Below are 27,608 nucleotides of genomic sequence, written 5' to 3'. Positions count from 1 at the left end.
CATTAGTACTTAAGTGCCATTAGAACCGATGTCGCTAAAGGCTTTAGGGACATATACAAAGAGTGTTAATTGTCGCTAAAAATACATATTTAGTGGTAATTAAAAATTAATTATTTGATATTTACTTTTTTCTTTTTCATTCACTGAAATTAGCCAAAATTTTGCACTCAAGAGGTTTCTATGTAACATTTGTCAACACTGAATATAACCATAAACGTCTAATCCAATCACAAGGCCTTGACTTTGAGAAAATCTTCCAGGATTTCAAATTTGAGACTATCCCGGAAGGATTGCCCACCATAAGATCGTGATGTAACTCAAGATCCTGCTTCCTTATGTGACTCGATAAGGAAGAACTGCTTTGACTCATTTTCGGGATTTACTATCAAAGCTTATTTCATCACCGGTCATTTCACCAATTTCTTGTATAATATCAGATGGGATGATGAGCTTTGCCACTAAGGCAGCACAAGAATTTGGCATCCTTGATGTCCAATTTTGGACAGCCTCAGCTTGTGGTTATATGGGATACCTTCAATATGATGAACTAAGAAGAAGAGAGATTATCCCGTTTAAAGGTTCGTCCTCATAGCCAACCTCATATTCCTCAATTTCAATTTGTTTGTTTTACCTTTCTTTTTGGTCAATTTAAAAAATTAAAAAAATGTTTCTTTCCTTTTTTGACAATCTTTAACTCTAACTTTTCACGTGACATATTTAAGACCACGTGATTAAAGAGTATTTTTTGTGCATTCTACATATCTGTGTCAATTCAAAACTAGACAAACAAATTGAAACACATGGAGATCTGAATTCATGGAATCACTTTGATACATTATTGGAAAAACTTCTCCTTAACAGGGAATAGTATTAAAGGAAAAAATTCAACTTCAAATAAACAATTTCTAAGCAAGAGAAAATTAATAAGCAATCTATGGTTAGCTAATTTTGTTTCCTACAGAGAAATTGTCATAACTAATCAGTAAGGGATCATTTGATAGAGTGTATAAGAAATTAAGAATAATGTTAAATATAGTGTATTAATATACTTGTATTAGTAATGCTTGACATTAGTTATATATATATATTATTCTTATGCATTATTTGTTGGGTTTTAGCAAGGTGTGAATGAGAAATAAGAAGAGAAAATGGGAAATGTGGGGGAACCAATTTTGGAGGGAAAATGAAAAGTCATTGCAAATTACAAATGAAAAGTCATTTCTCCATATTGGTAGAAGAAAGGAAAATTGTTGTCCTTATATTAGGAAACACTTCTTTTAGTTCTTAAAGGGTTAAGAAGAAGGGGCCCGTCACGCCGTCGTCGCTCCAGCTTCGACTTCGACAAATGATGTGATTGATTCATAATATTTTTGGACAAAATATATTTAATCAATCTCATTAATTGATTTCCTTTCTCTTATAAATTAATTCAGAATGTTAGTTAATTAACATAATTAATTTCGCGTGACGAAATTTATTTGAAATTCGCGTGTAACGGTAAAAACGTTCTGAAGGGACCTGTTTCTTCCATAGAGGTGTTACTTTTTCCAAAAAAACACAACGTTCTGGAATGACACCATTGTCCGAACAGACGCGTTCCTTGCTGCAAATGGCTATAAATAAGAGGTTTTTTTCATTTTTCATTTTTCAAATGGCTATAAATAAGAAATATTCGATATTTACTTTTTCTTTTTAGTCTAAAAATATTTGATAGTATTTAATTTCTTTTCAAATCTTACATCAATTGCAAAATATTTAGTTTCCTTTTAGTTTAGTATCTAGAAGGAAAATAATATTTTTTTTAATTATTTATAAATAGTGATGTATTATCTATTTGAATCAATACAAAGAATTATCATTAATTCTTTCTTTAATTTTTCTTTCTAATTTATTCGATCCTATAACAGTGGTATTAGAACCTTCCATTGATCTTAATGGATCTGTGAGTTCATTGAAGAAAAACTTTCAACCACTTTTAATTCATACATATTTTCAACTCCATTTTAACCCGTTCTTTTATTTTTAACGCATGACTACTTTTAACCGATTTTTAATCCATACTATTTTAAATCTTATTTTCAAATCATGAGAAACATACTCTCTCTTCATTACCCCACAAATCTTCAATGGTGAAAATTATCAAATTTGGGCAGTTAAGATGAAGTTTTATCTTGAGGCTTATGATTTGTTGGAGGCTGTAATGAAAGATAAACTCATACAACCTCTCTGAAAAATCTTATGATGCTGAAATCAAACTTCACTCAGAAGGGAAAGAAAAAATACAAAGCCAAAATTGTTATTTAAAATTCAGTTGCAGATTCAATTTTCTCTAAAATCATTGTAGGTGAGACAACAAAAGAAGCCTAGGAAAAACTTACAAAGGAGTACCGAGGAAGTGAACGAAGCATACAAAATCAAATTCCAAATTTTAAAAAAGATTTTGAATCTCTTAGGATGCAAGAGGGTGAGATTATCATTATTTATTATGACATAATTTCTTTGATTGTCAACAGAATCAGGTTGATTGATGATGACCTTAAAGATAATAGAATAGTTGAAAAACTTCTTGTGACTATTCCCTAGAGATTTGAGTCTAAAATCTCTACTTTGGGAGATTCTAAAGATCTCTCTACCATCTCTTGTAGAATTTATAAGTGCTCTTCAAGCAGAAGAACAAAGAAGAACTTTTATAGAAGATAAAGTTGTTGAAGGTATCTTTTATGCAAACTATCAAAAAAGAAAAGTTGATTATCCTCATGGCAAATATTGTAAAAAGAAAACACACTTGGAAATTTTTTGTTGGTGGAGATCTGATGCATTATGTGGAAGTTGCAAACAAACAAGTCATGTTACAAAAGTGTTCAAGTTCAAAGATACTCAAGATAAATCACAGGCACTATAAGTAGAAGAAGAATGTGAGAATGAATTCTATTTCCACAACAAAAGTAAGGAGAAGATATTTTTCAAGAATAAGAAGTGTTCAAACTCAAGTTAGATACATCTACTTGAGTTTGAGGGGGAATGTTGAAATTTGGTAGAATCTTTTTACTTTTTCTTTTTAGTCTGAAAATATTCTATAGTATTTAATTTCCTTTCAAGTCTAGGGTTTACATTAATTGCAAAATATTTAGTTTCCTTTTAGAAGTATATAGAAGGAAAATAATATATTTTGTTATCTTTAATTATTTATAAATAGTGATGTATTCTTCTATTTGAATCAATGCAAGAATCAATACAAAGAGTTATCATTCATTCTCTCTAATTTTTCTTTCTAATTTATTCGATTCCATAACAGACATTTCCTGCTCTATATTACAGTATCCTCCGTATTCTGTTGCAGATGCCTTTCAGGTGACAGTTTCCTTTCTTATTATCTGAAGGCAGAAAAATTTATGAAAATATGACATCTTCTGAGGTTCATTAAGTGATATTGAGGAAGAAAGCAACAGAGGATTACAAACAGATATTATGTTTGTTGTTTGTTATCAAAGAACAAGTTATAAAGCTACACATCTGTATTATTTGGCACCTTCAAAATTCTCCACATATCGTTAGAGTACAATGTGGTACTGAGAGCACATCATTCCATGCTAAAATGGTCAACTTTGTTGATGCATTGTGTGCCAGACTTGGTTTTAATGAGTCTAACTTTGTGGTGTACTTGTTGCATTTTGAGAAAGATAAAAGGATCAATGTTCTTCCCTATCACGTGATCAAGAATGACTTAGCAGTTGGACATTCGAGGCTCAATCACCAGAAAGTTGAAGTGCAACAGGTATGTGATCACGATTTCCAAAAACAATTCGGATTCATTACATAGTATATTGGTGCACGTGTTAGTTATGCACCCATACCAACCGCGCGTTGGTTGATTTTTGTATTAGTAGTTCTGCTAATGACGAGGTTGTCAAACTCAGTAATTTGATTAAGAATATGCATTTACTTTTGACCCAGGTAGCAACTCGATTGGCTTAGAATATATTATTGGTTGCATGATTTTGTCTCATTGCTTAAATAAATCCAAAGCAAACTTGAATTTTGCCTTCTGGATGTTTATAGAGCTGAATAAAGAAGAGAACATGAATCAAGAAGAGGGGACTTTTCGTGCTGTTAAAGTCGTTAGAGAATTGAGAAATGTTTTTGGCTGGGGCAATTGGTTCAGAAAAGTTAGTTTACAATTGAATTTCCACAATTTATGTTTGCTCTTGGACTAGTCAGATTTCCTTGTTCACATGGAGAGAATTATATATTGATGAGGGCAGAACTTAAAATGATTTTGGTTCAAGCACTAACCAAAGAAAGCCAGAGGTCACTACATTACATAAATGACGTGTTGCCAAGGAAGCTTTTGAATTCCTTTAAATCTTTCTTTATGAAAACTGCAGCTGATTCCACACTAGATCAAGATGTTTCAACCTCCCTTTGCAAAAAGAATATTGGTTGTCAAGGTTCTGGAAGGGTATATTATTTTGAAACCTAGTGAATAGAAAATATATTGTGCTTTTTCATCCATTGCTTGTAAGCTGCCCAACCAAGAGACAGAGCTATGTTGGTGAGGTCCTTTCTGGTTCAAAACTGATGAAACGTGGGAACGTAACATTTGTTAGAATGCTTGTGTAGTGGACAAAATTACCTATTGAGGATTCAACTTTGGAGGATTACAAGTGTTAGCCCCATAGGATCAATTGATTTTAATAATGAAACACTTAACCAATATGTGACTAATTGCAAGCCAAGAATTCAAAAAGAAAGAAGTCAAGCATACAACACCCAAGCACCATTAAAGAAAGAAAGAGATAATATGTGATCACTGAAGAAGGAAGATCATAAATCAAGGGATACAAAATCAATTCAAGATAGCCACAATCCTAGCGTCCGACTAGGATAAATCAAATCTAGAGATTGACAAAATCAACATCAATGGTCAACAAGATCAACCAAAGATTAAAGACAACAAGAAGATCTTCAAACGAAGGAAGAAAATCGATTTGCTCATGCACATATCTGATACGGACATGACTCAGAAAATCAATCAAAATCAAGGACTCAATCGAAGATCCTTGATTTAATCACCCTTGGGTTTTCCTTAAAAGAGAACTGCTCCAATACTATATGTCTCTTAGTTGTAGTCGTGAAGTATGCACTTGACTTGAACTTGTACTGTTGTCTTCTATTTTCTTTCATAAAATCTTTGTATTATCGTGAGCATACAATCGAAAAAGAAAAGAGAAAGAAAGATCCGAGTGTAGGTTATACATGTAGAGGTTGTGTCAAGGTAGAACATTTGATTTGCATATCGGACAAGATTCTTAGTCGAAATAAGTTGTACTATCCAAGTTCTCATCAAGCTCTTAAGGAAACTGTTGAAACCCAAGGGGACTGGAAGTAGGCACCACACTGGTATTTTGAACTAGTATAAATCTCTTTGTCTTTTACTTTCTCTTTTTACTCTTATCTTTCACTGTCTGCAGGTGAGTCGACTATCTCATACACGAAGTCGACTAAAGGAATTTTTAATTCACCCCCTATTGACTTTCAATTGGTATCATAGCAGGTCTCACAAATCAAAGTGTTTAACCACACTTGCGCAAACATCTATTTCAAACTACCGAATCCCTGGTGCTCTCCTTCAAGATGCTCATTCCTCAAAATGACCTCCCTATTTTAACGGCCAACATAACTCTCATTGGAAAGACAGATTTAGAATCTTCATTTCCTCAAATGATCTACAAGGATGGATAGTTATCAAGAAGGGGCCAAAATCAATCCTTGATCTCACTAGAAAGGATGACACTAACAAGCCATTTGATCCAGAATCCTTTGACATTACAAAGGAGCAACAACAGGTAATCCAAACTAATTCTAGAGCTATAAGTTTGTTATATTGTGCAATTAGCGGGGAAGAATACGAAAAGATCTTTACATGAGAAACTGTGAAAGAGATGTGGGACAAACTTAAAGTTACTTATGAAGGAACTAGCAAAGTTAAGTAAGCTCAAAGCAGTTCACTGGTAAATGAATATGAACTATTCAAAATGGGAAAAGATGAAAACATTGGGAACATGTTCTCGAGAGTTAGCAAAATTGCCTGCGAGCTCAAATCCTTGGGAATGATAATTTCAAATGGACTACAAGTTAGGAAACTCATCAGAAGTCTCCCAAAAGCATAGGAAACCAAAGTTGCTATCTTTGAAGATGGAGATCTGGAGAAAATGACTTACGATGAACGGAGAGGAAATCTTATGGCCTATGAATAAAACCATATTAACAGACACCACAAAGATGAAAGAAAAAAACTGTATCTTTCAATGTTGAAGTTGAAGAGGAGATTGATGAAACTCAAAGTGAAGGAATTGACCTCATAAACCAAGGAGTCAGAAAAATGCTTAGACAAAGGCCTCAACAAGAGTTCAAACAAAATTGTCTAGAAAGGAAGAGGAGAAATAATCGAAGAAATGCAGATCCAAAAAGTCTCAGAGCCTGGAGTCAAGGAGAAACATCTGAAGATGATCATGATGAAACTACTAACATATGCTTCATGGCACTAGGGTAATCAAGTGAGGTAAGACCTTGTAACTGCTCAAATTGTAATGATTTGCAAACCTATTTGGATATGGCTACTCATGAATTGCATAAAGTTATTGATGAATATAACAAAATTGCTCAAGAGAAGAAAGACTGACAAATTCTTCTAGAAGCAAGTCATATTGAAGTTGACTTACTATTAAAGGAACTTGACGAAGTAAAAATACAGTTAAACAACATCAGGAAATCACCCAGTCACAACTCTGTTAGATCTAACAAAGCTACCCTATATATCTCTCATAATTCCTCCTTTTATTCGGTTGGACCTTCCTTTAAAATTACATGTTTTTCTTGTGGTGACATTGGTCACAAATCATTTAACTGTAAGATATATTCTTCTGGAAAATGGATTTGGAGACCAAAAGTTACAATACTAACCATCAAGGACTTAAGAATACTTGGATACCTAAAAGAAATTAATTTAATTGTCTTGCAGGAGCAAACCAAGAAAACCTACAAAAAGGGAATGTCGGTAATAGATAGTGGATGCTCCAGATAGATATGCAAAAGAAAGAAAATTTCAAGACAATAAAAGATCTTAATGGAGGGCATGTATGATTCAGAGATAATGCAAAAGGGGAAATAATAGGAGTCAAATCGATCACTCTGAGCTCATCATGCAATCTATGAGAAGTATACCTTATAGACGGACTCAAACATTATTTTCTCAGCATCACTCAACTATGTGATGATGGATTCAAGGTCTCTTTTAACACTACAAATTGCACCATCAGGCATACAACTAAAGACATCAATATTATTGGAGATCGAGTGGACAATATCTATGTTTTGAATAACATCAATTTACCCACTCTCACATGCCTCACTGTTGTATCAAATGAATCTTGGCTATGGCATAGAAAACTTGGTCATGCAATCATGCACGCTCTTGGAAAACTATCATGACTTGAATTAGTTATTGGACTTCCAAAATTAAAATTTGAGAAGGATCATATCTATGATGCATGTCAACTTGGTAAGCAAACTTGTTTGCCGTTCAAAGTCAAAGATACTGTAAGTACTACTAAAACCCTTCAAATCTTGCATACGGACCTATTCGGTCCCACTCGAATCGCGAGCATTGGTGGTAAGAAATATGAATTCGTAATTGTAGATGACTTTTCAAGATTCACTTCTGTTATCTATTTATCTCATAAGAACAAAGTGTTTGCCAATTTTGAAGTATTTTATAGAAAAGTCCAAAGAGAAGCAGAATACTTATTTCTACAATTCATAGCGATCATGGTGGAGAATTCAAAAATAAAGCTTTTGAGGAATTATGTGATAAAAAGGGGTTCACTCAAAATTTCTCATCTCAAATTCACCACAGAAAAATGGCATAGTAGAAAGAAAAAATCGTTCATTACAGAACACAACCAGAACTATGTTGCTTGATCGCAGCTTTCCAGATCACTTTTGGTCTAAAGCGATAAGTACTGCCTGTCATATTATAAATTGGTACCTCATCAAGCCCATACATAAGAAAACTCCATATGAACCATGGAGAGGTGAGAAACCCAATATTAGCTATTTTCATCCTTTCATATGCAAATATTTTGTTCACAACAATGGGAAGAAAAATCTCGGTAAGTTTGATCCAAGAAGTGATGAAGGAATATTTTTAGGGTATGCACATGTCAGCCGTGTTTTTTGAGTTTTAATAAAAGAACCTTAAGCGTTGAAGAAACTATTCATGTTATTTTTATGATACTAACCCAAGAATATAGGAAGTAGAAACTACTGACGGTGAAACTACTCCTACAATAGATACTGAAAGCTACACAAATGCCCCTGTTCAAACTACTTCAAAAGAGTTAGCTATCCTAGAACCAAAGCCGACTATCCCAGATGATAAGGCTGGTATTCCTAGAGAATGGAGACATAATGCTAGCTATCAAAACGACTTCATCATGGGAAAACCAAATGATTCGCTGCAAACCAGAGCTTCATTGAAAAAGCAAGCTTCTGTGGCACTCGTCTGAGAGATTGAGCCAGAATGTATAAATGAGGCAATGGAAAATGAATCCCGGAAAGAAGAAATGAAAGAAGAACTTGATCAATTCGAACGAAATTAAGTATGGACTCTTACCAAAAGACAAAAGAACTGCTCAGTCATTGGAACTAAACGGGTCTTTCTAAATAAACTCAATAAAGATGGAAAAGTCATCTGTAACAAAGCAAGATTAGTAGCTCAAGGATACTCTCAACATGAAGGTATTGATTACGATGAAACTTTTGCACCAGTAGTAAGGTTAGAATCTATTCGAATTGTTATAGTTTATGCATCTTTTAAGTGCTTCAAACTTTTTCAAATGGATGTGAAAAGTGCTTTCCTAAATGGTTTTATCAAAGAAGAATTTTTTGTTAAACAACCTCTGGGATTTGAAAACTATTCCTGATTATGTTACAAACTCTCTAAAGCACTTTATGGTCTCAAGCAAGCTCCCAAGGCTTGGTGTGAGATATTAAGCACCTTTTTACTTAATAATAATTTTCAAAGAGGAAAAATTTATAGAACTCTTTTTATACAAAGATCTGACTATTTTATTCTCATAGTTCAGATTTATGTTGAGGATATTATATTTGGAAGTTCTAACCCCTTTATGAATGAGATCTTTGCTAATCTTATGAAGGGAGAATTCAAAATGAGCCTAATGGGAGAGCTCACTTTCTTTCTCGGATTACCAATTAGATAGTCAGCAAATGGAACATTTGTCATTCAAACCAAATACACAAAGGAACTGACAAAGACGTTCGGACTAGAAAAAGGAAAAGCTTTAAGAACTCCCGTGAGTCTTTCCACTTGTCTCAAAATAGATGCACCACGAAAAGATGTGGATGAAAAAAATGTATTGAGGGATGGTTGGATCTCTACTTTATCTAACTGCCAATCGACCAGACATCATGTATATCATGTGCAAATGTGCACGTTTTTAATCGGCCCTAAAAAAATCACATCTCACTGTAGTAAAACAAATCATTCGTTATCTTATTGGAACAATAGACTTGGATTAAGTTACCCTCACTCATCTCACTTTGATTTAATTGGATACTAAGATGCTAATTTTGCAGGTGACAAAAATGGTCAAAAAGCACTAGTGGAACTTGCCAAATTTTGGGTCAATCCCTGATCTCTTGGAACAGTAAGAAACAAACTTTGGTTGCATTATCTACTATAGAGTCTGAGTATCTAGCCGTTGGAAGTTATGGTACCCAATAATTATGGATGATGCATCAACTACTTGATTATGATCTTTCTCATGAAGTTGTTCCTATTTTTTGCGATAAAACCAATGCTATTAGCTTATCTAAATATATTGTGCATCATTCTATGGCTAAGCATATTGATATCAAGCATAATTTTATTGAAGATCATATTGAAAATGGTGACGTTTCTTTGGAATTTGTTGATTCTAAAAATCAATTAGGTGACATTTTTATAAAACCCTAGCTTGAAGAAAGATTTTGTTTTCTCCGTAATTGTCTCGGTATTACCTCTTTTAATTAGTGAGATTTCTTTTCCTTATTTTTTTAGACTTCTCAGCTGTTAATTATTACTCTGTTCCGCCATTTCCTCTTCTCCATAAAACCTTTCCTTTTCGACATGTCACTTCCTTTCTCGGCTCTTCCTTTTCCTTTGTTAAACTCTTCTCCTTCTTCACTCTCTCTCTCTATTTATTTATTTTTCCTCTCTTCTTCTTCTATCTCATCATGCCTAGAACTCGTTCAATGGCTTCTTTGAAAAACTCTGACCTTCACTCTTCTGGCTTTTTCAAGGTGAATATTTTGTCCTCTTCCTCCAATATATCCGTTGTCTCTTTCGTCTCTCTTTCTTCCAAAAGGAAAGCCTCGTCAGTTAAAAAGAAGGATCGAAAGAAACCCCGACCATGCACCTCTGAATCTCTCTCTCCTGAAGACATGTAAAAATTGTTGAACAGAAAAACAGGTTTGATTGCTTCAAGTCTTGACCCATTGTTCCCGATCGAGTGATAAATCTTAGTCAACTAAGGGATTCTCACTGCTCGGTAAGTTCGTTTCTTAGAGATCAGAAATTGTTTTTGTTGTTTAGTATTTGTGGCCTTGATTTCTTTTAAGAAGCTATTTGTTTATTCTATGCAAATCTTCGTGTTTCTAACTACAATGGTGAGTTCAAAACTCTTGTAATGGGTAGTCGTATTATTTTTAATGAACTGTTGTGTAACACCCGACAATTTGGAATAACTATGAAGAGGCTTAGAATTGGAATTTTCATTTTTGGAAAGAATTTAAAATTCTGGAAATTTGGCTAAGTATGGGAAAAAAATGAGTTTTTGGCCAACTTTGAGCAGTCATAACTCCTAGATCAGGATGAGTTAGGAGTAGTTCCAGTTATGTTGCGAAGCTCGTGGAATGATCTTTCCAACGCCACCGAGTTTGCTCGATTCCGAGTTTGTATGAGCGAGTTATGTCCTTTGAAAGTTGGGCAGTTGGCAGGGAATCCGTCCGGAAATTTTAAGGGCATTTTGGTCTTTTCCCTAGCTATTTCTTTTGGTTATATATTAGTGTTGGACTGATTTTTAGATCATTTTGTTCCATTTTAAAAGAGTGAGAATGAGGGTTTTGAGTGAAGAAGAGGAGAAGAAGAGGAGAAAGGGAAGATCAAGCAAGGAGATCATTGTAGATTTCATCGGGGGTGATCCCTATTAAGGTATGTGAGCTCTTAGTGTTGGGTTGATCCTTTCCCCCACACATCAAACTTGTTTTATCTTTGAGAAAAGATTGGTCATGTTGTTGAAGTTGTTGGGTTGTGTTGTTGATGTTGTTGATTGTTGTGTTGAAGTTCTTGTTGATTTGGGACATGTTTCCGGTTGTGTTGTGAGTTGAAATCTATTGTATGTTGAGGGGTTTATGATTCTAAGTGTTTGGGGCTGGATTGATTGAAGTTAAGGAGGTTTAGAGTTGGAGAAAACTAAGGAGTAAAGTCAGTTTTCGGGGAAAAAGGGTGTGGCGTCGCGCCTGTCAGCATGCCCCAAGAGGAGCTCTGAACTTTTCTCCTTGGGGTGGCGCGCCCATCAGAGCGCCAGCAGGCCTCCTCTAAAATTTTTGGTCTGGCGCTCCGCGCCTCTCAGAGCGCCAATAGCACCATATTTTCCCATTCCTTCCCCACTTTCTCATGCATGTTCCTAGGCATTATACCGATGTTTCATAGTTGTTTCCAACAGTCCAAAGTACGTCTAAACATCAAGAATCCCTCCATAACATGTGATCAAGCACCTTGAATTCATAATTCCAATTCAAGGAAAGTTAGATTCCATGTCAAGTGAAGTTAGTTTCCAAGTCAAGTGAAGTCAAGCTTAGAAGTAAGTAAGTCAAAGCAAGTCTTTAAGGTTTTCCAAGAATCTTCATTGAACGTTTTAACTTCTTTTTTGTCACCCCCTGAGCCTACACCCTGGGAGGGACCGGCACCCGGAGACCATTGCTGGCCCTAGGCGAACCCTTGGCCTGGCTTTCTTAACTTAGCGGAAACGTAACTCAACAGTACAACTCAATGCAATGAAAGGTTATAAAACAACCAACTGATGCATAACATGCCAAAAGGCAGCTTGAGTCTCAAAATAGAATATTTACATATATACATAGATGAGAGAATCAATATTAACTAAATGACTGTCTATGAAGCCTCTAATAAACTGAGATGGATGTTGGGACAGACCCCGCAACACCCTAATAGGAAAAAACTAAGAACACAAAATAATTGAATCCTCCGGAATGGAAGAAGGCTCACCACTGAATCTGGAGTGCTCAGCTGGATCAACGACGTGCAGTATTCTGATCCGGGGTACCTGTATCTGCATCATAATAAGATGCAGGCCAACTGGCATCAATACATGAAATGTACGAGTATGCGAGCTGGAAAGCTAAACCACGACTTAAGCTTGAAAGGAAAACAAGAGAGAATACTTACCTTGACTTTGTTCGACTCATGAATAATCGGACTCAAAAATAGAAAGCAATAAGACACATGCAATATATATATATTCAGCTTACAAAAACAATGTAGACAACTTAGTTCGTTAAGGATAAAACGATATCAAACTCGACTTTACTTATGTAAAAATAAGATAGCTTTTGTGGGAGGTTCTTTAACCGACAACCACCACTATGAGCCCTAGTGATGATACAACGTCTTATCTCACGTTGCCCGAGGACCATCCTATACCTTGCCGTGATATAGGACCTTACTTTTGCTTAGTGGATCCACTAGCTAAATCTTACGTAATCATCTAAAAAGAATGATACGTCAAATCCCATGTTGGTGCATGGTTCTTATGGAGAGTTGAATTAATATGAATTCGTGTCCTCAATTCGGTGCTCAATACTACTCCCAAAAATACTTTGGCTCATGCTTTTAAATTAACTTCTTTCTTTGATTGAGATAATTACTCAAAACTTAACCCAAAGGCTCTTTTGGAAAACATGGTTCCTTCCTTACTAAATGTAAAAACATTTATAAACTTCTTCGGGAATACTTAGTTCCATAATAGCTTTTGAGATAATGGACTCAACTTTAAACTCTTGACTTAACTTGAACTCCAAGACTCTTACTCGACTTGAAACTTGAGAGTCTTTTCTTGACTTGGAACTCGACACTCTTGCTTGATTTTGAAACTTGAAACGAAGTTAAAACGTTCAATAACGACTCTTGAAAAGCTTGGAGGACTTGCTTGAACTTACTTCTTAACACTCTGTGACTTGACTCTAGCTTCACCTTAGCTTGATACTAACTCGCCTTGAATTGAGTTATGAATTCAAGGTGTATGATCACACGTATTTAGATGAGTTTGGGATGTTTAGAAACACTTTGGGGTGTTGGAAACAACTAGGGAACATAGGTATAACACCTAGGAACATGCATGAGAAAGCATGGAAGGAATAGGAAAACTTGGCGCTCTGAGAGGCGCGGAGCGCCAGACCCAAAATGCCAGAGAAGGCCTGATGGCGTACTGAGAGGCGCGGCGTCCCAAGGGGAAAACCTCAGAGCCCCTTTTGGGGCGCGCTGGCAGGCGCGACGCGCCAACCCCCTTGCCCAGAAACTCGACTTTTCTCCCCTTTTTCTTCAACTCTAAACCATCCTTACTTCAAAGGATCTAATCCCAAACACTAAGGATCATCATATCCCTCAACGTACCATGGATTACAACTCAAAACACAACCCAATCATGTCTCACAACCAACAACAACTTCAACAACACAACTAACAACATCAATAACAACTTCAACAACACAACTAACAACATCAACAACAACTAACAACTTCAACAACAATTCCAATATTTCCTCAAATCATAAAATGAGATTGGTGTGTGGGGGAAAGGATCAACCCACACCAAGAACTCACATACCTTGATAGGGATCACCCCCGACGATTTTCACGACGGAAACTTGTTGATCTCCTCTTCTTCTCTTCTTCTTCTCCTTCTTTTCTTCACTCTCAAGAACCCTAACTTTCTCTCTTTAAAATGGAATAAAAATGATCCAAAGTCAGCCTAACACACCATATAATCCCAAAAGAAATGGCTAGGGAAAAAGACCAAAATGCCCTTAATTTCCCGGACAGATTACCCTGCCAACTGCCCAACTTCTAAAAGGCATAACTTGCTCATACGAACTCGGAATCGAGCAAACTCGGTGGCGTTGGAAAGGTCATTCCACAATCTTCACAACCATAACTGGAACTACTCCTAAATCATCCTGAGCTGGAATTTATGACTGCTCAAAGTTGGCCAAACACTCACTGATTTCCACACTTGGCCAAATTCCAGATTTTTAATTTTTCAAAAAAATGACTATTTCCAAATTTCAAGCTTTTCCATAGTTATTTCAAATTGCCGGATGTTACATTTTTAAGGCTCGAGTTGCAAGTTAAGTATGGAGTTCCAAGTTAAGTATAGATTTCCAAGTTAAGTATAGAGTTTCAAGTCAAGCAAAGAGTCTCAAGTTTCAAGTCAAGTAAAGAGTATCGAGTTTCGAGATAAGTCAAGAGTCAAGAGTTGAGTTCATTTCTCAAAAGTTATTAGGGAACTAAGTATTTCCCCAAAGAAGTTTATAAATGTTTTCACATTTAAGATGAGAGGAAACTGAGATTTCCAAAAAAGTTTTGAGAAGTTTGAGTACTATCTCTTTTTGAGAAAAGATGAGTTTTGCAAAAGAGTTTCTAAAACATGATTAGTATGACAAATCGAGTATGTCATCAATGTTTAAACATTATGGTCTCTAGATATACCATCAATGTTTAAGTAGTATGAATATCCCGAGTCATCAATGATCATATTAAAAATATGGTTTTGAGATGTTCTTTTTAAAGAGAGTTTTTCAAGAGCCTTTGGGCTAAGTTTTGAGTAATTATCTCAACTAAAGAAAGATGTGTTTAAAACACTTATGAGCTAAAGTATTTTTGGGAGTAGTCTTGAGTACTGAATTGGGGACACGAGTTCATATTAACTCAAATCTTCATAAGAGCCATGTAGCCAACATGGGACTTAACGGGTCATACTTTTTAGATGGTCACGTAAAGTTAAGCTAGTGGATCCACTTGGTAAAGTTAGCTTCATATATCACGGTAAGGTATAGATGGTCCTTGGGCAACGTGAGGTAAAACGTTGTATCACTACTTAAGCATGTAGTGGTTGTTATCGGTTATAGAACTCCCACAGTAGAAAAAGCTTGGTTCCTCGAAAAGTTCTGCTTAGTGTGGATGGGGGTATGAGACTTCATTCATGCATTGCACAAGTTGACTTTGAAAGGAAGCATGGTATTTTCATGATATTATAAATATGATTTTTACGTCATGATTTAAATAGTTTTACAAGCTTTATATATATTGCATGTGTCTCATTGCTTTATATTGAGTTCAATAATTCATGAGTTGAACAGAGCCAAGGTAAGTTCTCTATTGTATCCCTTTCTAGATTAAGTTGTTGTTTAGCGGTCCAGGTCGCATACTCGTACATTCCATGTACTGATGCCAGTTGGCCTGCATCGTCTTATAATGCAGACGCAGGTACCCAAGATCAGCATCCAGTACGCCGTTGATCCAGATGAGCACTCCAGAGTCAGTGGTGAGCCTCCTTGCATTCCAGAGGACTCAATTATTTATGTTCTTAAGTTTTGTTTTATTAGGATGTTGCGGGGTCTGTCCCAACATCCATCTCAGTATTTTAGAGGCTTCATAGACAGACAGTCAGTTAGTTTGAGTCTCTCTTTTGTGTATATATATATGTAAATATTCTATTTTGAGACTCGAGTTGCCGTTTTGGCCAGATTTTATCAGTTGGTTGTTTTATAAACTTTCATTGCATTGAGTTATGCTTTTGAGATAAGTTTCTGCTGAGTTAAGAAAGCCAGGCTAAGGGTTCGCTTGGGGCCAGCAATGGTCTCCGAGTGCCGATCTCACCCAGGGTGTAGGCTCGGGGCATGACAAACTTGGTATCAGAGCAAGTTCAAGAGTCCTATGGAGTCTATGAAGCCGTGTCTGTAGAGTCTTAGTTATTGGTGTGAAGCGCGCCACATCTATAATTGGGAGGCATTTAGGAAGATTTCTCACTTCTTTCATACTCATCTCGTCCGTTAGAGTTTATCTCTAAAGAGTTTCTTCCTTATTCATACTTGCGCGTATTTCAGAGGATCATGCCTCCACGAAGAGCAGTCAGAGTTCACCCAACTATGAGGAGTATTGAGGAACAAGAGTTACCAAGTGCCCAAGAAGTGCAAACCCAAGAAGAGATCAAGTACGCTGATTTTTGTGAAGCTATCCGGATGTTAAGTCAAGTTGCGACCTATCATGTTAGGCAGGGAGATAATCGACACGAAGTGGTTGATACTTCAAGAATCCGTGAACTCTTAAGGATGAACCCACCAAGCTTCACAGGTTCAAGTATTAGTGAGAATCCGGAGAACTTCATTGAGGAGCTTAAAAGGGTATTTGATGTGATGCATGTTGCTGAGTCGGAGAGGGTGGAACTAGTTGCATACCAATTGAAGGGTGTCGCTAGAATCTGGTTTGACCAATGGAAAGAGAATAGGGCTGAGGATGCGCCAGTAGTGAGTTGGGTTGTGTTTGAGAGTGCTCTCATGGGGTGTTTCTTTCCTCGTGAGTTGCAAGAGGCAAAGATCAAAGAGTTTCTCACCCATAATCCAGAGTCTATAAGTGTTCATGAGTACAGTCTGAAACTCACACAACTTTCCTGCTATGCTCTGGAGATGGTTGCTGACATGAGGAGCATGATGAGTTTATATGTTGTTGGGTTGTCTCGTCAGTCAAGCAAGGAAGGCAAGACATCTATGCTGATAGGGGATATTGACTTAGCAAAATTTATGATCCATTTACAACAAGTTGAGAAGGATAAGTTGAATGATAGAGAAGAGTTTAAGGATAAGAGGGCTAAGATAGTAGGGGACGAGTTCATGTAGCAAAAAAATGATGCTAATTAGTCATCTCTCCCACAGAAACAGAAGGGACCTGCTCCACCATCTGCTAGTACACCTGCACTTGAGAACAAAGATGGGTACAATAGAAATTCCTATAATTTCAGGGCTAGACCTGCCTATCCTCAAGGAAGTATAGTACCAAGGGGTAGTAAGGCTCCTGCATGTGCTAGATGTGGTAGGGTTCATCAAGGGAAGTGTCGTCAAGGCCAGACAGGTTGCTTTAAGTGTGGACAAGAAGGTCATTTCATGAAGTAGTGCCCAAAGAGCAGGCAAGGTAGTGGAAATATGAGCAGTAGGGCCCAAACTTCATCAGTTGCTCCCCCAGACAGGATGGTACCTAGAGGAGCTACTTCTAGTACTAGCGGAGGAGCAAACTGCCTTTATGCAATCAACAGTCGCCAAGAGCAAGAGGATTCGCCAGATGTTGTCACTGGTATGATTCGAGTCTTTGACTTTGCTGTTTATGCTTTGCTAGACCCCAAAGCGAGTTTATCTTTTGAAATTCCTTATGCTGCTATGAACTTTGATGTTATACTTGAGCAACCTAGTGAGCCTATTACAGAGTAGAGTTGTAGTTCAGTAGGGCCTAAGGGTCGTTTCTTTTCGTACCTTAAGGTGAGAAAGTTAGTTTCGAAGGGTTGTATCTATCACTTAGTCCGAGTTAATGACTATAGTGTTGAGATACCTCCTTTTCAGTCAGTTCCTATACTAAAAGAGTTTCCAGAAGTTTTTCCTAATGATCTACCCAGAATTCCTCCTGAGAGAGAAATAGATTTCGGCATAGACATCATTCCAGATATTTGTCCTATCTCTTTTTCGCCTTATAGAATGGCACTAACAGAGTTGAAAGAGTTGAAAGAGTAATTAAAGGGATCTGTTAGATAAGGGTTTGATTTGACCAAGTTGACTAGGAAGAACAATGAATTTTCAACGGTTTAAAGCTTGTGAGGAAGACTTTCAGGAATGGAAAGAGAAGTTGAGTACCGCCTAGTTAGGATATTTGTTTCTTGAGTACATACTGATTATCTGAATCTAAAATGGATTTGAGATCAATAGTCGAGTTTAGGTTAATCGGGGTGTAATGTGATGAGCTAGAGTTGGCTGTTGTAGTTTTGCTTCGAAGATATGGTGTCATTGTTGTATGATGTTCATGTGGGTGTGTTCGCTTAAAATGAGCTTAGTCTCAGATAGAGAGAGAGTGGTTAAAGCACTCAAAGATGATGACATGAGTTTTCTTTATCACCCTGGTAAGGTTAATGTTGTTACTGATTCTTTAAGCAAAGTTGTCTATGGGTAGCACCGCCCATATTGAAGAAGGAAAGGGAGAGTTAGCAAAAGATGTGCATAGACTTGCATGCCTGGGAGTCAGACTTATAGATTCCGCAGAAGGAGGAGTAGAAGTGACGAGCGGGGCCGAGTTATCATTAGTGTCAGAAGTAGAAGGTGAGAAAGACTCAAACCATATCTTACGAGGATTACAGGTAAAATGCTCATAAGCAGTGATGGCTTTTGAACAAGGGGGAGATGGTGTTTTGAGGTATCAAGGCAGATTGTGGGATCGATTTTAAGGATAATTGAGATGATTACCTATCTTGCATGGAGTTGCTTACAACGATAGTTACCATTCTAGCATCCATATGGCTCGTTATGAAGCTTTTTATGGGAGAAGATGTAGATCTCTTTTTGGATGGTTTGAAGTTAGTGAAGCAAGGTTGATAGATCCAGAGTTAGTTCCTCAAGGTATAGAGAAGGCGAAAGTGATTCAAGAGAGGTTGAAAACGACACAGAGTCGTCAAGAATCCTACATTGATGTTAGGAGAAAGGCGTTAGAGTTCGAAGTAGAGGATTGTGTATATTTGAAAGTTTCAACCATGAAAGGAGTCATGAGGAGATTCATGTTCAGATTCTAGACCGTCAAAGTTCGCAAGTTGAGAACGAATTTGTTGAAGAAGAGATATCCACATCTCTTTGAGTCCGGAAGAAATGCAGATTAATGTACTAATTTCCTTCTTAGTGCTCTTTTAATTATAATGAGCATGTTGTGGTTGTTGTTGCGTTTCCATGGTTGCTTGTTGGGTATTTGAGTTGATGTTACACCCTTAGCTAGTAAGAGTAATCTCATTCGAGGACGAACATTCCCAAGGGGGAGATATTGTAACACCCGACAATTTGGAATAACTATGAAGAGGCTTAGAATTGGAATTTTCATTTTTGGAAAGAATTTAAAATTCTGGAAATTTGGCTAAGTATGGGAAAAATGAGTTTTTGGCCAACTTTGAGCAGTCATAACTCCTAGCTCAGGATGAGTTAGGAGTAGTTCCAGCTATGTTGCGAAGCTCGTGGAATGACCTTTCCAATGCCACCGAGTTTGCTCGATTCCGAGTTTGTATGAGTGAGTTATGTCCTTTGAAAGTTGGGCAGTTGGCAAGGAATCCGTCCTGAAATTTTAAGAGCAATTTGGTCTTTTCCCTAGCTATTTCTTTTGGTTATATACTAGTGTTGGACTGATTTTTAGATCATTTTGTTCCATTTGAAAAGAGTGAGAATGAGGGTTTTGAGTGAAGAAGAGAAGAAAAAGAGCAGAAGAGGAGAAGAAGAGGAGAAAGGGAAGATCAAGCAAGGAGATCATTGTGGATTTCGTCGGGGGTGATCCCTATTAAGGTATGTGAGTTCTTAGTGTTGGGTTGATCCTTTCCCCCACACACCAATCTTGTTTTATCTTTGAGAAAAGATTGGTCATGTTGTTGAAATTGTTGGGTTGTGTTGTTGATTGTAGTGTTGAAGTTCTTGTTGATTTGGGACATGTTTCCGGTTGTGTTGTGAGTTGAAATCTATTGTATGTTGAGGGGTTTATGATTCTAAGTGTTTGGGGCTGGATCCATTGAAGTTAAGGAGGTTTAGAGTTGGAGAAAACTAAGAAGAAAAGTCAGTTTTCGGGGAAAAAGGGTGGGGCGTCGCGCCTGTCAGCATGCCCCAAGAGGAGCTCTGAACTTTTCCCCTTAGGGTGGCGCGCCCATCAGAGCGCCAGTAGGCCTCCTCTGTAATTTTTGGTCTGGCGCTCCGCGCCTCTCAGAGCGCCAAGTTTTCCCATTCCTTCCCCACTTTCTCATGCATGTTCCTAGGCATTATACCGATGTTTCATAGTTGTTTCCAACAGTCCAAAGTACGTCTAAACATCAAGAATCCCTCCATAACATGTGATCAAACACCTTGAATTCATAATTCCAATTCAAGGAAAGTTAGATTCCAAGTCAAGTGAAGTTAGTTTCCAAGTCAAGTGAAGTTAGTTTCCAAGTCAAGTGAAGTCAAACTTAGAAGTAAGTAAGTCAAAGCAAGTCTGTAAGGTTTTCCAAGAGTCTTCATTGAACGTTTTAACTTCTTTTTAATTCTTGAGTTCCAAGTTAAGTATAGAGTTTCAAGTCAAGCAAAGATTCTCAAGTTTCAAGTCAAGTAAAGAGTATCGAGTTTTGAGATAAGTCAAGAGTCAAGAGTTGAGTTCATTTCTCAAAAGTTATTAGGGAACTAAGTATTTCCCCAAAGAAGTTTATAAATGTTTTCACATTTAAGATGAGAGGAAACTGAGATTTCCAAAAGAGTTTTGAGAAGTTTGAGTACTATCTCTTTTTGAGAAAAGATGCGTTTTGCAAAAGAGTTTCTAAAACATGATTAGTATGACAAATTGAGTATGTCATCAATGTTTAAACATTATGGTCTCTAGATATACGATCAATGTTTAAGTAGTATGAATATCCCGAGTCATCACTGATCATATTAAAAATATGGTTTTGAGATGTTCTTTTTAAAGAGAGTTTTTCAAGAGCCTTTGGGCTAAGTTTTGAGTAATTATCTCAACTAAAGAAAGATGTGTTTAAAACACTTATGAGCTAAAGTATTTTTGGGAGTAGTCTTGAGTACTGAATTGGGGACACGAGTTCATATTAACTCAAATCTTCATAAGAGCCATGTAGCCAACATGGGACTTAACGGGTCATACTTTTTAGATGGTCACGTAAAGTTAAGCTAGTGGATCCACTTGGTAAAGTTAGCTTCATATATCACGGTAAGGTATAGATGGTCCTTGGGCAACGTGAGGTAAAACGTTGTATCACTACTTAAGCATGTAGTGGTTGTTATCGGTTATAGAACTCCCACAGTAGAAAAAGCTTGGTTCCTCGAAAAGTTCTGCTTAGTGTGGATGGGGGTATGAGACTTCATTCATGCATTGCACAAGTTGACTTTGAAAGGAAGCATGGTATTTTCATGATATTATAAATATGACTTTTACGTCATGATTTAAATAGTTTTACAAGCTTTATATATATTGCATGTGTCTCATTGCTTTATATTGAGTTCAATAATTCATGAGTTGAACAGAGCCAAGGTAAGTTCTCTATTGTATCCCTTTCTAGATTAAGTTGTTGTTTAGCGGTCCAGGTCGCATACTCGTACATTCCATGTACTGATGCCAGTTGGCCTGCATCGTCTTATAATGCAGACGCAGGTCCCCAAGATCAGCATCCAGTACGCCGTTGATCCAGATGAGCACTCCAGAGTCAGTGGTGAGCCTCCTTGCATTCCAGAGGACTCAATTATTTATGTTCTTAAGTTTTGTTTTATTAGGATGTTGCGGGGTCTGTCCCAACATCCATCTCAGTATTTTAGAGGCTTCATAGACAGACAGTCAGTTAGTTTGAGTCTCTCTTTTGTGTGTATATATATGTAAATATTCTATTTTGAGACTCGAGTTGTTGTTTTGGCCAGATTTTATCAGTTGGTTGTTTTATAACCTTTCATTGCATTGAGTTATGCTTTTGAGATAAGTTTCCGCTGAGTTAAGAAAGCCAGGCCAAGGGTTCGCTTGGGGCCAGCAATGGTCTCCGAGTGCCGGTCCCGCCCAGGGTGTAGGCTCGGGGCGTGACATGTTGTTTGAAGATGTTTTCGGTACTAAATTCTTTGATGTGATTCTGTACATAAATGACACATGGCCTGATGATTTTAAGGTATTTCTGGAAGGTCCTATGATAGTCGTGGTTGAACTCGATGCTGATTTGTCTGAATTTGGACCTCTATCTATTTATTTTGAACATCATATTCTGGCACATCTTATTGCCACTACTCTCATTCCTAGAAAGGCTCTCTGAGTATCATATGTACTCGGGATGTGTTTGTACTTTACTATTTGCAGAAGAAGTACTGCATTAACTGGGCGGTGTCGTTCAAAGAGTATATTCTGGAAAGTGCTGAGGATTCAAACACTTCTGCCTGTTTACCTTATAGGCTGCTCATCTCACGAATTCTGGTGGATCGAGCGGTGGACCTCTCTATGTTTAAACCTATTGAGATTAATACTACTTATGAGTCTCACACCTTTTCGTGTATGGGGTATGTGTAGGTAGGAAGAAAATGGGTGAAAAAGGACTTCGTCAAAGCCAGGGATGATTTTGTCAAGCCAACTAAAATCTCTGTAGATTCGACTACTCTCCTACTCCATGACACTGATGAACTCAAAACTCGCATCCTTGTTGCGAAATGCGGGCTGGAGACACTTTAAGATGTTGTTGAGAAGGTTTTTGGCCTTCAGAAAGATACCCGTACAGATGTTGGTAAGCCGGGCATTACAATAAAAGGGATAAAACAAGAAGGAATCTTGACTGTCAACAAGTTGATAAAGCAAGTTGATTCTCTCATGAGCGAAGTCAACTCTTCCAACACTGATCTTGTCATCTCTTTCTAGACTTCCTACTCCAGCCTTTCCAAAAATGTGGAACGCTCCTAGAATTCCTTCTATAGGAAGGTTATTAACACCCTCAAGTACTTTCTGGGTGAACACTAGCCCTCTGCTCCTATGTTTTTGCGACTCCTGAACAATCTTTTAAAGGGTTATGTCCCTTTTTTTCTGTTTCTTTTGGGTTGTATATTGAAGGCTTTTTTCCTTCCTACTTTGGTTTACTTTATTTGCTACTGCTTTTTATGATTATTGTGTGTTCTCTCTTGCTCTTTCATTTTTATTATGCCAAAGGGGGAAAATTGTCCCACAATTTCATAGACAGGAAGCAATCAAGACAGGGGGGGCTATACAGCTTAAACAAAGGGGGAGCTACAAAAATCCTCTAGACAACCACAGACAGAAATATATTAGGGAAGTTTCACTATCTCTTTAAGTCTCTATACTAAATTGTGAATTAGTTGTCATTATAAAAAAAAATGGGAGATTGTATCCCCGTAGGATCGAGTGATTTTAATAATGAAACACTTAAAAAATATGTGACTAATTGCAGGCCAAGAATTCAAAAAGAAAGAAGTCAAGCATACAACACCCAAGCACTATTAAAGAAGGAAAGAGATAATATGTGATTACTAAAGAAGGAAGATCATAAATTAAGGGATACATAATCAATTCAAGATAGCCACAATCCTGGCGTCTGATTAGGATAAATCAAATCTGGAGATTGACGAAATCAACATCAACGGTCAACAAGATCAACCAAGATTCAAGACCACAAGAAGATCTTCAAACGAAGGAAGAAAATCGATTTTCTCATGCACATATCTGATATGGACATGACTCCACAAATTAATCAAAATCAAGGACTCAATCAAAGATCCTTGATTTAAACACCCTTGGGCTTTTCTTAAAAGAGCAGTCCTCCAATACTATAGAAACCTCTCTTAGTCGTAGTCATGAAGTACGCACTTCACTTGAACTTGTACTGTTGTCTTTTATTGTCTTTCATAAGAGCTTTGTATTCTCGTGAGCATACAATCGAAAAAGAAAATAGAAAGAAATATCTGAGTGTAGGTTATACAAGTAGTGTGTCAAAGTAGAAGATTTGATTTGCATATCAGACAAGATTCTAATCAAAATACTTTGCACTATCCAAGTTCTCAACAAGCTCTTAAGGAAACCCTTGAAACCTAAGGGGATTGGAATTAGGCACCACACTAGTGTTCCGAACCAGTATAAAACTCTTTATTTGAGTCCTACTTTCTGTTTTACTCTTATCTTTCATTGTTATACTAATCTGCAGGTGAGTTGGCTATCTCATACAGGAAGTCGACTAAAGGAATTTTTAATTCACCTTCCTATTGACTTTCAACAAGTATATTAAGGCAAAATTTCCAGATTTTGATTCCTAGATCCTTGAGGACAAAGATCATATTCAAGGGGTAGAGTGTCATGAGTTGGGGTTTATTAGAATTTAGTCATAATAATTTCCACGTATAGGGTGAAGATTGATCGTGAGTTATTGAGCTTCAAAGGCTGGGATTAGTCAGACTTGCCAGCTCAGCCAATTTGATTACACAGTATATGTAACTGAATAACAAAATAGAGAGGGCATGAATTCGCACGGTATCTTCTTCTCCAAAATTCTTCTCCTTCTATCCAATTTCTTCATTCTCAATCTCTTCTAAATCTTTTGTATTTGTCTTCTATTTCTGCAGATCTATCAAGCTATGGAGCTAATATTCAACTTCCTCATTTTATGTTATTACTGTTATTAGCTAAGCTTGTAGTTCCATTCAGTTACCAATATAATTGAAAATTGTCCCAAAAACTACTTTGTTATTTCAAATTTATTTGGGATCATTACATAGTATTTGAGTCCCTATATGTTCCTTGAATTCGATGTAGACAAAAGAAACTTTGGGTGGCCTTGTGGTTGAAAGGTACTTGTCTTTGCCTAAATCCACATGACTGGAACTCGACAGAAGATGGAAGAATACGAGGCTACTGGTATGAGGTATGAATCCATCCACCAATCTATCAATTTAGCTTATAACAAATCTTCTTATTGGGATTATTATGTATGAAGTATAACTCAGTTAGAGTTGAATTGTTATAAGAAAACTTGGAATTTGTGGGCATGCCAATTGAAAAACCACAAGTATCGACTATCGTGAAATAAACACTTGATCCTGACACCGTGGGGTTGGTCCTAATTTACCATGGCAAGGTAATAGTACTTTGTAATCGTTTAGGGATGTTTGTTTTACATTTAATAGCCCTGATGGAGCAACAATTCTTAGTAATCTTGATATGGCTTTCCTATTTGTGTCTGCCATCCAAAGATATATCTCAGGTCACGTAAGCTACAAGATGGAATTGATAGTTTTTTCTACCATGGAAACATTGAGAACAAATTTATCTACAACTCTTTTTTGACTTGCATATTGGGGAAACATCCATAGTTTCTATCATTATCTGACTATCCAAATAGTTGTTGGATTGCTCCAATCCACTAGATGTCCTTCAGTAGTTGCAATGATCGGGAATTATTTTTGAAAATAAGAGGTCACTTATAATTGCTATTTAGAATGCTCACACTTCTGTTGGGAGTATTACGGGGTCATTAGTCACGTAAATATTATTAAAATACTGATGGAGATGGTCAATGATTGTTCCTGGTATCCTTATTTCTTTTAGTGGCATGATAGTGTTCCTCTTGTAACCGTTCATCTGAAATCTGTTAGATGTAATAAAGATGAAGTGTTATCTCTAGGAAAGAAGACTGGGAAGTGAATGAACCTCTCTCGAGATCAAACAAAGAAGAGGAATCATTTGTCAGTTTTAGTGAAGCACGGAGGATTACAGGAGTTGTGCCATTTACTCTTTGCCCATTTTTGGTGGCTTACACATTTATAGAATGTAGTGTCCACTAGTGATTACTAGACCAGGTCCCATGACAGAATATAAATGCAGAAAAAATATTTTAAGGAAAAACAAACACAATTGTTTTTACGTGGAAACCCCCTTGCTCAAGGAAGGAGAAAACCACGACATGTACTCACAAGATTTCCAACTAAACTCCATTTCACTCAAAACGGAGCAAAGATTCAGATTACAAACTCTTGTAACCTAGGAATCAAAACTCATTAATACCTTCCCCCTTATTGTAGTAACTCTACTACCAGTAATAACTAAGCAATAACTCTATTTCCCACTAAACAAACTAGCTCTAGTTGATGTAGACTTTTTAAGAACCAAACGTAGCTAACTCTAGCTAATCTTTGTTGTGTTCTAACATGAAGCACTGATCTACTTCCTTTATAGCTTAGGAATAGATCTTCCAAGATTTTTCACTGAAAATACAAGCTCTAGCAACAACTAAGAACAAAGATAACTCTATTAAGTCATGCAGCTGTTCTTGAGAAATATTCCGTTAAGAGAGGCTTTTGCTTTTTGAAAATTCTATTTTGCAAAAACTTGCTTTGTGATAAGTGAGAATGGACATATTATCTTCATTTGTCATATCATCATAGAGTGTATAATAAACTCTATGATGATCATATAATACTTAGTGTTGCAATATATGCGTCCAGTATACGTCAACGGACCAGGTCCCTTGACTCAACAAGAACAGTAACTGAAAGAAATGCAAAAAATAAATAGCTCAAAGTAAATCAGGCACAAGGATTTTACGTGGAAACCCCTTTGCTCAAGGGCGGTGAAAACCATGACCTATACTCACATTATTTCAACCCAAACTCCATTTAACTCAAACAGAGCAACAATTCAGATTACAAACTCTTGCAACCTAGGAATTTAACTCTAAATCCCTTACCCCTCAATGTAGCAACTCTACTACAAAGAAAGAACTAAGCAATAACTCTATTGCCCACTAAACCACCTAGCTCTAGATGATTTAGACTTCAACTAAGAAACAACTCTACTTCCCACTAAACCACCTAACTCTAGATGATTTAGACTTCAACTAAGCAACAACTATGCTGCCCACTAAACCATCTAACTCTAGATTATTTAGACTTCAACTAAGCAACAACTTTGTTTCCCACTGAAGCAATTAAATCTAACTGATTTAGGCTTTTTGACTGAACCAAAACAATGATCTAATTCCTTTATAACACAGGAATAGATTTACAATTTAAGCACATAAGACACAAAGCTTAAAATACAACAAAAACGCTTCAGCACTCTATCAGGTCCCTTTGTTGAGCATGAGCAATGTTCATCCTTGAAGATGGCCTTTTCTTTTTTGAGCTTATGAATTTTTAGAAATTCACAACTTTGTTTGCCAAAACTTGAGTTTGTGTTTTGGAGAAGAGACTATTATCAAAATGGACACAAAACCTTGGGACGAGGCCATTGGCTGAGAGCCTGTTGTTCTGAAAAGTTGTGCACCAACCACATCAGAGTTGGTAGCTTTTTGAAAGTTGTCTTTTCATCCTTTTCACGTACACAGTCTTTCCGGGACCAGGTCCCTTTCTGTGTTCTTTGATGCTTAAGTTCTTGAAAAAGACTTGCTAGCTCTCTATCTCTTTTTGAATGAATAATGTTGTTTGTTTATTGTTGTATATATCAATTACCAACACGGGTTTTGACCACTGAAACAAACAACTTCATCCGCCCTTCCTATTGGTGAAGTACGCTACACATTCACCAACCAATCTGACAAGATAGCTGTAAAGATTGATTTACAGTTGTACACCACTTCGAAACTGGACGAGAGCATTCTTCCAGGGACCAGGTCCCTGCATTTGTGAGGATCATTAAAACACCTAAAATATAACACTTAGTTTTCTCTAGCTCTTATTTT

At 36.8% G+C, this 27,608-nt stretch overlaps 1 protein-coding gene and 1 pseudogene across 2 annotated transcripts in view; both read left to right on the top strand.

Moving 5' to 3' along the window:
• LOC125808456 (ras-related protein RABH1e) overlaps positions 1–27,608 on the top strand; it is a 942,753-nt gene that overhangs the window by 828,759 nt on the left and 86,386 nt on the right. Inside the window, exon 7 of one of the 2 annotated variants that reach the window (XM_049488158.1) lies at positions 18,481–18,494. The exons of the other annotated variant lie outside the window; for it this stretch is intronic. The gene's annotated coding sequence lies outside the window, so the exon portion shown is untranslated. Of the gene's footprint in view, positions 1–18,480; positions 18,495–27,608 lie in introns of those variants that run through there. 2 annotated transcript variants of the gene reach the window in all.
• LOC125808346 (uncharacterized) lies at positions 16,252–22,603 on the top strand (annotated as a pseudogene).

Source organism: Solanum verrucosum, unplaced genomic scaffold (genome assembly GCF_900185275.1).
Source record: "Solanum verrucosum unplaced genomic scaffold, falcon-dt-bn FXZP01000112.1, whole genome shotgun sequence".
Lineage (NCBI taxonomy): Eukaryota > Viridiplantae > Streptophyta > Magnoliopsida > Solanales > Solanaceae > Solanum > Solanum verrucosum.
Note: the sequence above shows the minus strand (reverse complement) of the source record. Positions and strands in the feature narration are given on the sequence as shown.